At 44.4% G+C, this 10,174-nt stretch overlaps 1 long non-coding RNA gene across 1 annotated transcript; it reads left to right on the forward strand.

Moving 5' to 3' along the window:
- The first annotated feature begins 7,447 nt into the window (after positions 1-7,447).
- On the forward strand, positions 7,448-8,385 carry LOC120322993. Its single transcript, XR_005563030.1, has 3 exons — positions 7,448-7,583; positions 7,742-7,810; positions 8,313-8,385. It is a non-coding gene; the product is annotated as an uncharacterized LOC120322993 (long non-coding RNA).
- Positions 8,386-10,174: the final 1,789 nt, after the last annotated feature.

Raw genomic sequence — 10,174 nt, forward strand, 5'->3', positions numbered from 1 at the left:
AAAGAAATCCTGCGAGTTGGAGCCCCTTCAAAATTAAGCATTATCATCCTTCCTGAATAAGGGTGCTTTTCTGACTGGGAAAGAGCTGTTTGATGAAGTTTCAGCAGCTCTGTGAGCCCGGGGGCAATCAGCTGCAGTTGCTGCTGCAGGAAATATTCCCTCAGTCACACTGGCAGAGCTCACGGTATCGACTGCCTCTGCTGCGTTTTCCAGGGGTGGGATGCAACATCATATCAGAATTTGTACATTTTTCCTTTCAGTCATTAGCCACATCAGACTTCCTCCCCCTCAAAGTTACAGTTCTTGCAGAGTGATGGGTTTATCCCGGACTCATCCCTCTGGCTTTAGGAACGTCCTCGTTATTCCGGAGCAAAAGCATCTCGTGCCTGGTGTGCAGCATCAGCACAGGGAGTTATTTTGGTCAGCATCCCATAAAGGAAAGCTCTGCGTCAGATGGGTCTATACTGATTACAGATAACCCTGAGCTTGGTCCCGAGGATGAGGATGAGGTATCCTTTTGCTGCCCTCTTTCTTCTGCTCGCAAACACATCTCCCGCATGTATACGCTTTAGTCACTTCCACTTTCACCCAAGGAAGTCAACGCTTAATCAGGTGAAATATTTAAAATTATGTCAGAAAGATTCAGGGCAGTCAAATCTTCTTGAATCTTTAGCCTTGCTAAATCTCAGAAAATAGCAATTTGTTTGTTTGTTTTTTTTTTTTAAGGTGGTTTAATGTATGTATAGAAATGATCTGTTCAGAATATCAGCCTCAGCAGATTTATTCTTAGAATAGATCTTCTGCTTTAATAAGTAAAGGTAATTTTGTGTTTCCCTCACTGTACATAACAGAATTTATTTTTCCATCGAAAAACATTTATCCTTCCTAGATACATATTTAAGAAAGCTATTTTTATATAGAAAAAAAGTAACTGAACAGTTTTGATGGTCATGTTGTACTTAAATAGAGAGAGAAAAAATATCAGCAGGCTGTCTTTATGTTCCCCCATGATATTGTCATTTTAAGGATTAATGCAATGTGGCATAAGGAGCATAAACAGAATAGACAATATTAACACAAGATGAGAATCATCAGAGACAACTTTTCATGCAGCAGTTCTTACTTAAAGCACTTTTTATTAAATCTCACAGTGCCAATATCTGAGACTTCTTTCTTGGGTTTCTTGTAAACAGCAACAGTTAAATTATTACTCAGTACTAGAAACTAGATAAGTCAGAGAAAATAATGTCTGAAAAAAATTAAACATTTTCACTTTGGCAAAGGCTTGGCAGCAGGTGTCTTAATGACCCACGTTGTCAGATGTATTCTTTGCTGTTTTTATTAATGGTCTGGAAAACTGAGTGAGCAGTGGAGTAAAACAATTTGCAGATGACACAAAATGGTTGAAGGTCAGTGAGGACTAGGGATGGCTATGAAATCTTGTAGAAGACTCTGGGAAAGCAAGATGAAATAGAAATATGAGAGCAAGCAAAATTATCTGTTTGGAATAAATACAAAATAATGAGATTTGGGGGGAAAAAGAAACAAAATCAGATGTCAGCTATTCTTAAAAATCACTCAGGGGGAAAAAAAGTGGGTCATTACTGGTGACAGTGAAAATCCCTTCTTAAAACGCAGAGACATCCAAGAATCAAGTTGTGTGAGTACTGCACAGCCCAGGATGCAAAACAGGCTCTGTAAATATTACAACACTGGTATATCTGAAACACTCTATTCATTCTTGGTTTTTTTTTTTTTTTTTAACTGAAAGTATTTTTCAGAAATAAAAAGGTCTGGAAATGGGATGCTGAAATTACTAGATAAAAGTGTTCATGGGAAGAGAAACTTCCCAAAAGACTGGAGCTGTCATTTAAAGATGAATTAAAGGAAAAACACTGAAGAGAAGGTAAGTTTTTTACTTAAGCTTATTCATCCTTCTCAAGAAGAATAAAAGGAAATTAATTAAACTGAGCATTTAAAACAGATCAAAGAAGACTCTTCTCCACAATGTACAGTTAATGATGAGATCTGCTCACTAAAAGGTATAATTGAGCCCAGGAGTCATCCTGTGGGGAGGCTGCTCCACCAACTCCCACTTCTGCCCCAGTTTCCTCTTCTCTAGGAACTTCTGGTCCGCTCTCTGACTGGCTATTGAACTGAGAGAATCACTGCACTGAATTTGTGCTTCTTTGAATTACACAGTGGCTCATTTACAGCCTCTCTGTGGGGAATTGTCACAGGTGAACTGCAGGGGCAGCACCTGCCAACACGTTCTTCCTAAATCACTCCAGGTAGCTGGTCCTGGACATAATCAGATAGAGGGCCCAAATTATTGTAATAACACTGGTTTTCACTTCCCTTCTCTGGATCTGAGACTTCAAGGCTGTGATTAATTAAGCCTCTCAACTACCCTCGTGTCCCAGGTATTATTAGGCTGGTGCTGAATGTGACCTTTTCAAGGTCAGAGTGTAAACAGCTGCCAGTGGCAAATCTCTGAGTATCTCTTGAAAACTGCTCCTTTAGCCTCTAGTCCACATCCTTCCACAGTAAAGTCTCTTCCTTACTCCTCTGTGAATTTCCAGGCATCTGGAAGCACAGTGATTTAATGTTGTCTTTCACCTTACAGCTGCCCTGTGGAAACCCACTGACTTAGAAAGTGAGCACACAGTTCTCAGTTTTAAGAAGGGGCACTATACAGTTTAACAAAGCATTTCTAAGGTGCAAAAGCCCACAGAAGCCAGTGGAAAGTCCTATTGACCTTGAGGGTCTCCATATTTTGGAACTTCACTTTGGGAGTGCTTTAGCAGCAATAACACCACTGAAATGCCCCCACACTCATTTCAGCAGTTCGAGAATTACATTTTTCATTTTCATGGTGTTTCTTTATGCAGCCATCTAAAATTTCCTCTTCTAGAATCACGGAACAGTTTGGGTTGGAAAGCACCTTAAAGACCATCTTGTTCCAACCCCCTTGCCATGGGCAGGGACACCTTCCACTATCCCAGGTTGCTCAGAGCTCCATCCAACCCCGCCTTGAACACTTCCAAGTGTTACATACAAAATCATGTGCAGTCCAATTTGAAGTGAACGAATGCGAATGACAATAACACCATAATCTTCCCTGACACCAGCCAGCCTCCCAAGAGGAGCCTCAGGAAAAGGACCCAGGCACAGAATGGATGTTTGTTGGGCCCTGTTGAGTGTCAGGATGTAGGCAGCAGGAGTGATTGCACAAGAGACATTTCCGTTGTTGCTTGACCTACCAGAGACTGAATAAATAATCATGAGCATTTAGATTACTAAGAGGAAGAAAAAACTGAACTAAATCAACAAGGATAATGTTAAAAATTATTGATTGTACACTTTATTCACAGCCAGTACTTAGGAGACATCTTGTTTTTTTTCTTGCAGTCTAATTTTGGTGGAGCGACGCATGGAGGGTCTCTCCCCACAGCTGGTACTGCTCTCTGGAAGTGCTTTGTCACTCCATCTTACATCTACATGTTACAAATACATCTCTTCCTTTACCTTTCAGCACCACTTCCATCAACAGGAAGAGATTATCTGGCCTTTTTTTTTTTTTTTTGAATCCTTTGCAAAACAGTTGTGCAGGTTTTTTCCTGCAAGAAATGAAGAGATTTGGCTCTGTGATGGCACCAGAGACTGTCAGCCTTATCAGCACGGGCTGGCAGGTCCCACAGAGTTTACTTTGATGGTTCTCATTGCTAGCATTTCTCAGTAATTCCACAGTTGTAGGGATGCCCACTGAATTCTGTAGAGTTTATAAACTTTATGTATATGCATGATTTTTAGGATTGTGTGGAGGCAGCGTTGATGGAAGCGTTCTAGGAGACGCAGGTGGTGGCGGTAGACGACCCATGATTCGGAACCATACAAGAGAGTCGACAACACTATGGCTTTGTAAACACTGATCTTGGTGCTTTTCTTCAAGTGTTTGTTACGCCATATTCTTTTATGGAGTTTTCCAAAAGCACTATATGCCTTTGCTAATCTGTTGTCTATCTCCCCATCAATCTTACCATCTGAGGAGAGGAGGCTACCTAGGTAAGTAAACTGCTGGACTGATTTAAGCTCTGACTGGCCAATGGTGATGTGGGGATGATGGAAGGCTTCCTGAGGTGCAGGTTGGTAGAAGACTTCCGTCTTCTTTAAACCAACTTCCAGCCCAAAGAGCTCAGCAGCATCTGCAAAGCAGGATGTTAAACGCTGCAGAGCTGCTTCTGTGTGGGCGACAAGGGCGGCGTCATCAGCATAAAGCCGCCACCACCTGCGTCTCCCAGAACGCTTCCATCAACGCTGCCTCCGTACAATCCTAAACATCCACTGGTCAGATTATGTGACCAACACATCTGTTCTAGAACAAGCAGCAGTCACTAGCATTGAGGCCACGTTGCTGAGAATTCAGCTGCGCTGGGCAGGACACGTCTCCAGGATGAAGGACCAACCACCGCCTCCCTAAGATCTTGCTTTATGGTGAACTTGCCTCCGGCTGCCGCAAGAGAGGAGCCCCGAAGAAAAGATACAAGGACTCCCTGAAACAACATCTCAGCCTCGGCCACATTGATCTTCATAACTGGTCTACTCTGGCCGCAAACCAGGAGGTCTGGAGACACACCATCTATAACACTGCCGTTTCCTTTGAGAATGCACGCAGGATCACCCTTGAGGAGAAAAGACAACGCAGAAAGAATCATATCCTGCTGAATACACCACCTAAGGAGTCTTTCTGCTGTGCCTTTTGCAATCGGACATGTCTATCTCCTATTGGCCTCATAAGTCACCAGCGTGCCTGTAACAAACGTGGATAGTGCCTTCCTAAATCTTCGTTCGCGAAGCCCAGCCATGATGATGCATGATTCTATGCAATATTAAGGAGAAAAAAAGTGTTGCTATGTAGCTCAGTGATTTTTACCTGTAGAGCTCTTCAGAAGCAAGGGATATTGAAAAGATTTTGCTGTGTGCTCTCTCTCACTCTTTGCTTTCTTCTTTAGCCTTGTAAGAGACTGGCAAGCCATCTGCTGGAGTGGAAGCTGCTCATATATTCCAAGGGGTCAGCAGAGCTGGTCAGATGGGGTGACCTTGAGGCCAGCAGGAGGTAATGATCAGATTAGCTGAGTCAGAGCAGCCGACCACAGCTATATATATATCATGGCTCCCCTTCAGAGGAACTCACCTAATCAGATCTGTCCCCAGGAATATGTTTATCCTGTCTGGAGCCTGGCTTTTGAAACAATTTCTTTTTTTTTTTAGACCCCAGCTCCCTGCAAACCCAGGAGTGCTGAGATCTCAGCAGCCCTTTTGATTTCCCTCATTAGGAGAATGCTGCAAAATTTAAGTCCCGATTCTAAATGCCCAGTTTTTCTCCAGACATGAAAAGCTATGGTTTAACCTCAATCCTACTGTCAGCAAGAAAAACTTGTTCCAGTTCTTTCTGCACATCTTCACAGACTTCATTTTCCACAGGCTTTATTGAACTAGTCCCTTAGATTTGAGCATCTTCTCTGAATTGCTGAAATCCCTCCGTTGTGTGGGTGACAGAGGATCTCTGCCCTGCAGGAGGCCACAGAGGCGTGTGGTTTCTGACACCAGGAGAAATACCACCAGGAGAAATGCCTGTGCTTCCCCTCAGTGCTGAAGGATGAGGGCAGTTTTCCTGGGCTTGCTGTCTGCATCCCAAAGGTGTGTCATTGACTTCACTGATTTTTACGTTCCAGTGAACAATCTCTATAGCAGAATCAAAGCCCAAAGCAGCTCAAAGCTTTCAACTGATAACCCCAAAATGTGAGGAGAAAGTCTGCTGGAGTCATACAGGAGGAGACAAAACAATTCCTCTTTCCTGCCTCTGAGGTCCAGCTTTCTCCTTGGCTGATTACATTTGAATCTTTCCCCAAAATTAACCCCTGCAGCACTGTTCAGGGGACCTGCTCTGACGGTCTAAAGAGTAATGTGGAGAAATATGTGTGAATAGGTGCTTCTGGAGTTTTTCCCCCAAATCTGTGTTTGTGGACTGCACCAGCACGTCAGGTAAGCTCTCTCCTCCTTCCCAGACAGCCTGTCCATCCCAGTTCTGCACAGGCGATGCTTCTCACAGCAAATATCACAGTGCAGCAGTTTTGAGCCAACGAGCTCAACTTCTCATGGCTGTTTATTTGTAAAACCAAAATCAACCTATTTTTTGGGGTTTTGAGGAGTGCCTTGAAATCCTGATACGTGAGAAAGGCAGAAGACCTGGGAATGGTGAGGTTTACCCCAAAACCTGGGGAGGTATTTAAAGCACAGTTTTGGGGAAGCAGCTTTAACTGATAAGCTGAAAATCTCTGCTGCACTTCAGTAGCACAGAGGGAGCTGTACAATTATAATAAACCAGGGAGGAAAAGTGCATCTCTCATCAGTAAAGCCATGCCTGTTGGCTGTGTGCTTTGCTCTGCACTGTATTTGTAGCCTCACATTTGTCAGCTTTTCTTCCCTTTTGTTTTACCAGGCTGTTACTGCGGCAGAGAAGTCAATAAACACAAGTTTCAAGCACTTTTCGCTTTGTGATTGCGATGTAATGCTGCCGTTAAATCCTTTTTTTTCCTTATGCTGGCTCTTCCAGAGGGATATTTTAGCTTCTATTAGATTCAGTTTTTACAGTGAGCGCCGTGCTCACTAAAAAGAGGGAGGACCATGAGGCCCCACTTCCTACAGGTGGTGGTGCTGTGAGTATTCCACATCCAAAGGGAATGGACAGCAAGGGAAGGATGACTGAGTTGCCTCCTTCAGGACATCCCTGATGCCCTGATGACACCCCTACCCTCATTCTTTGTCCAAAGGATGATGGATAATGCAGGAATCTTTCACAACTGCTGAGTTCCATTCCCTAATTCTGGCTGGTTGGACGGTATCAGCACAAGGAGGGCAAAGGAATTGTTTTGGGTGGGACGGAGTGTAACTAAGGGCAATGGGAGGAAACAGAGCAGAGAAATGTCCAGGCTGACTATCAAGAAAAACATCCTAACATTGAAGCCCAAAAGGGCTGTTTAATAATCTCCCAAAGGAAGTAGTGGGAACCTTTATCAATGAGTCATTTCAAACTTTGAAGGACAAAGCCCTGAGTGTGGGGAATAGTCATGTGTTGGCAGGGCATGAAGGGTCTTTCCCACTCCTCCTTGCTGACTCCCTGCCCTCACCCTTCTGAAAGAAACACAGTCTGAAAAACACAATGCAACCTGTAGTTTCCTGACATACACACACACAGAAAAAAGAAAAACAACATCCTCTCCCATTGAGATTGGGAACCTGGGAAATGTTTTTTAAAGTAGCTTTTATAACATGACACATGATAACAAGTTTTAGAGTAATTTCCTTTTTTTTTTTTTTTTTTCAGACACGTTGCCAGAACGTGTGTCTGCCCTGGCAGCAGCTTTCTTGTGAATTAATGAAACATCAACGCTGCACTACCAGCCAGATTGGAGTAGTGTGTTTCCAGGAGAGAGCCTGAACTGGCAGATCCTCAGCTGCTACAAATCAATTAAGTTCCCTTGATTCCAGCACAGAGGGCCACCAACTTACAGCTACAGAAGGTCTGGCCCGTTTCATGCTGGAACAGAAATATTGCTTTCATTTTGCTGAGAGCTGGACTACTTAAAATTTAAATGCTGTTAAAATTTAAAATCATGATTTAATTTAAAATTCCCTTTGCAGTTTCTTTTAGTGACAGCATCCCTCATTTCTGCTCCAGGCAGCTGAAACTGTACCTTTCCCTGAGACCATCACATCAGGGTTTGCTTGGGTGTCCTGTGGTCAGCAGGTATGATACGATTTGCCCTTGGATTTTTTGCTGATCCCTGTTTCTTGCTTCTGTTAGTTAAATAACTGTAATAAGAATGATCAGTGAATCACAGAATCATGGAATCATAGAATGGTTTAGGCTGGAAGGGATCTTAGAGATCATCCAGTTCCAACTCCCTACCACGGGCAGGGACACCTTCCACTAGACTATGATGCTCAGAGCTCCCTCCAAGCTGGCCTAAATAGCATTAAAAGTTAGCCAACAGTCACTACATTGCCCAAATCCCTGGAAAGCAGCAGCGTGCCTCAGCGCTGGAAGAGGAATGGAAGCACAATGGAGAAGGAGCCCCTTTCCTGTGGAAAAGCATTGAGGCTCAGACAGGCTGCAAAGACACAGCTTCTCACCAGCATATCCCGCCCCTGTGTGTCTTGGAGGCTTGGTTTTGGGAAGGGGGGGTTCTTCCAGCTCCCTAGACAAACTTTGTGCCCTCAGAACATGTTGTAATGCTTATAATTTATAGAGAATGCCGAGAAGAGAAACCTGCTCTCTGACCATGCAGACCCTGGGCAAGCCCTGACAACTTTTGCTGTGTCTTGGATTCACAGGTGAGGGTTTTCCCTTATTAAAAGTTATTTCATGGTATCTGCTCCCCAATTAGTTGGGTGGCTGGGGCTGGCATCAGTGAAGGAGAAAATCCCCATCTCCCTCAGCCCGTGGCTGTGAGGGAAGGGCGAGCTGCAGGAAAAAGCAGTAAAGAAGATGTGGAGCTGGGGAAGGAGACCAGGAGGTGAAGCAACCAAGAGAAATGAGGGTTGAAGGGGCAGGGGAGGTGTTGCTAGACCAGAGATGCTCCATCCTCTGTGTGTTGCCCCAGCAGCAGAGCCTGTGCCCACAGGCAGAGCTGCACCCCGTGGGCAGCACCAGGTCCCAGGCTGGGAGACATCAGTTCACCCCTTGCCTTCTCACAAAAATGGGAGGTTTTGTGCTTCCAACTTGCAACTGAGCTTGTAATTTGGCAAAGAAAGTTTAAAAAAAACAGAAACCAAAAAAAACCCCCACAAAAACCTACAACCCAAAGCACATCGTTGCAAAGTGTTACAGCACATGCATTTAGCACCTCGCGACAAAGCCCAGCCCAGAGCCAACTTTCCGGCGGAATTTTCCTGCGCATCTGCCAAGTGGTGCGTGGAAAGAACCATCTGTGATGTCCTGCAGGGGCATTTCCTGGTCACAGCTCTCAAAGGGTAACTAAAACCTGGATTCTGCAGGACATACTCCACTGCCCAAAAGGGCTTGGGCTTTCACAGGGGTGTAAGTTAAAGCTGAGAGAACAAGTAGTGTGGCTCCTGCTGCTTTGTCTGCTCTGTCTGTGTCTGGAGCTGATCAGCCCACCTGGCAAAATTCACATCTCCTAAGTGCCTCATAGTCCAGCTTGCATTTTAAGAATTTTGCTTCAAAGAATTAGTAGCATGTCTGTCAGGCACTGCTCACTAAACACTTTTGGATCAAGTGATATCTTGGATCACCTAGGTCCTGATGATGCTTATATTTTAGTCTCCAAAGGACTGATTACCCACAGAAACATGCAGTCAAGGGAGAACAGAATCACAGAAAATGCTGAGTTGGAAATGAACCAAAAAGGATCATTGAGTCCAACCCTTAGCCCTGCACAGGACCCTCCCCAGGAGTCACACTGTGTGCCTGAGAGTGTCATCCAAATGCTTCATTGCCCATCCCTGGAAACACCAGTCCAGCCTGAGCCCCATGCAGGCTTTTGCCAGGCACATCTTGTGCAGCTCAGAACAGGAATGTCTGGATGAAAGTCCATACACAGGAGGCCAGACTACATGATCTAATGGCTCCTTTGGCCTTAAAATCTTGAATCAGTGAACTGAAATCTATGAAAAAAACAGTCCCCAGCTGTAGGAATGAACTGGCTCAATTGCAAATAGGTCCATTAAACTCGAACTGACAACCCTCCTGGATCATCTTTAAAGTTAAAAATTGGATTGAAGGGGATGTAAGTATAATTAAACTCCTGTAGTTTCAAGCTAATACAAAATCTCTCACTTCCTGTCCAATACTCCTGTGTGATGTTCCTGTGCTTGCCTAAAAAGCTGATGTATTATTTTCCATCTCTCTCTACAAAGGTGGTCTCTAGTTGGGCTGCAATGTGAGCATGAGGCTGGAGCTGGACTGACCAAGTGACCTGCTCTGGGCAGGTGGCAGCCACAGATGTCCCCTCCAGGTGTTAAGCCAGGTAATTCTTGTGGAGAGAAAAGGAGGGACCCTCTCACATTCCTTCCTTCACTTCTCTCTTCTTTCCCACTGCTGGCATGTCCTACCCCAGTGCTACAGTCCCTTCCTTTTCTTCTCACAACT

The sequence above is a fragment of the Pipra filicauda genome, unplaced genomic scaffold, assembly GCF_003945595.2.
Source record: "Pipra filicauda isolate LSUMZ 115617 unplaced genomic scaffold, ASM394559v2 scaffold181_size1560634_pilon, whole genome shotgun sequence".
Lineage (NCBI taxonomy): Eukaryota > Metazoa > Chordata > Aves > Passeriformes > Pipridae > Pipra > Pipra filicauda.